The 1,864-nt window shown below is 36.8% G+C and overlaps 1 non-coding gene across 1 annotated transcript; it reads right to left on the bottom strand.

The window, feature by feature from the left end:
• Positions 1–1,322: 1,322 nt before the first annotated feature.
• Trnam-cau (transfer RNA methionine (anticodon CAU)) lies at positions 1,323–1,394 on the bottom strand. Its single transcript has one exon. It is a non-coding gene; the product is annotated as a tRNA-Met (tRNA).
• Between the last annotated feature and the right edge of the window lie 470 nt (positions 1,395–1,864).

Below are 1,864 nucleotides of genomic sequence, written 5' to 3'. Positions count from 1 at the left end.
ACAGATGATGCTGAAACCCCATGTCTGGGATATAAAAAGAAAAATAAGAGACTTCAAAAACAAATCGGTTTGTAAGCAAACACAGACAGTAGAGCTTCAGATTCAAGATGATTCTGTATACTGCATTTGTTCTTAAATGGCAGTTGTGGGTCGGTTTTGAGAATTAAAAAAAAAAATGGCACAGCCTGGTTTCGATCCACGGACATCTGGTTCTTTTTTTTAACGAAATAAATTTTTATTTACAAGTTAACAGTTACATTGGTACAGATGAAAAGATACCTTTACGTTTCATGTTTACAGTTTCCGTGTAGTTATCAAGTCTTTTTCTTTTCTTTTCGCTGTGGTTTGTTTACTGAAACACAAATTTTGTTTTTCAGATATGTATTTTGTTACATTTTGTTCGCTTGCAAATTGATTTATAATGATACTGCGATTTTCTTTTAATTCTAGTGTATTGGGTATCTATGGCAAAGTAACAAGGAGGGCTTTTTTCAATGATTTTGTTTGTGTTTTTGACATTGGAGGATATATTGCATGAGTTTGTTAATGCAGTTTTTTTATTTTTTGTTTCAAAATTGCTGACATTAAGGGAGAGTGATTTAGATAGTATTTGTTAAAAGTTGTTAGCAATTTGAGCTTACTGACTATGACAAACATCTGTGAAAACAATGACACATATACATATAACAGGAAGGTATCATATTAGACATAGCGACAGATAGAGGTGAGAATTGTGTTTGAGAGGGAGAGAGAGAGAAAGAGAGAGAGAGAGGAAAACATTTGATTCGTGGTAAAAAGTCTTTGCGAATCGTGATATTTGCATAGGGTCACAAAACAATTGTAAATATACCTGCATGACTATTGATATGAGTTGCAGTGAGATTGTTTGGTATTTTACTTACATAACCACCTTCATTGTGGCGAGTGTTGTTTCTCAGATTAAGTTGGCACCCTCTCTTTATATGCAAAATAAAATGAAGACCTCATAGAAGATCTCTAATAATATTATGAACACTTTTTTCCAATAGTGTGACGATATTATTTGTTGTGTCCTACTGTTTCACATGGGAGAACACCGTAGCTGTACTACAGACTTTTAGAAACAATGCACACTTTTAATATGGATTTTTGGGATTGTTGGTGAGTGAGGGGGGCAGGGGGTGCGGCAGTAACGAAGAAGGCGTGAGGGACTAGAGGTGTGGATGGTGCGGTGGCTGGGATGGCAAACACGGACAGCAGAGATTCAGACTCAAGATGATTCTGAATTCTGCTTTTTGTTCTTAAACGGCAGTTGTGGGTCGGTTTAAGAATTTTAAAATTTTTAGCAGAGCGTGGTTTCGATCCACGGACCTCTGGGTTATGGGCCCAGCACGCTTCCACTGCGCCACTCTGCTGCCTGAAGAAACGTATCGTGAAGAGGTTATACACGTCAGTTTCCCCATCGCTTCTTTTCAAAGTGCTAATCTCAACTAATACCCGATCAAGATTAAGGCTGTCAAAGCGTTGCTGCGATGCATTTCAAGTGACAGATGACTGATTATTAATCGTGCATGTAATACATGTTATTACATTCTTGATAGTAAAAACTCGTAACGGGTTCATAGGAGTAAGAAAAGCAAACCTACGTTTATTGCATTTGTTCTGAAAAAACTTGACAGATATGCACTGTCGACGACGGTATACAATCTGTACATTGAGCAAACAGTAAAGAAAACCAAGGAGAAGTTTAAGGAGGAAATTCTGTCACAGACAAGGGTCTTGGAAGAGCAGGTGAATAGAATGGTTAATATCTTGAAAAGAGGTTATACAGTTAACATCATTAAAGTGAGGGTAATGAAATATAATCGAACTAAATAAGGTAACG

This window comes from Schistocerca gregaria, chromosome 3, assembly GCF_023897955.1.
Source record: "Schistocerca gregaria isolate iqSchGreg1 chromosome 3, iqSchGreg1.2, whole genome shotgun sequence".
NCBI classification, from domain to species: domain Eukaryota; kingdom Metazoa; phylum Arthropoda; class Insecta; order Orthoptera; family Acrididae; genus Schistocerca; species Schistocerca gregaria.
The sequence above is the reverse complement of the archived record's forward strand: the minus strand, read 5'-3'. Positions and strand labels throughout refer to the sequence as shown.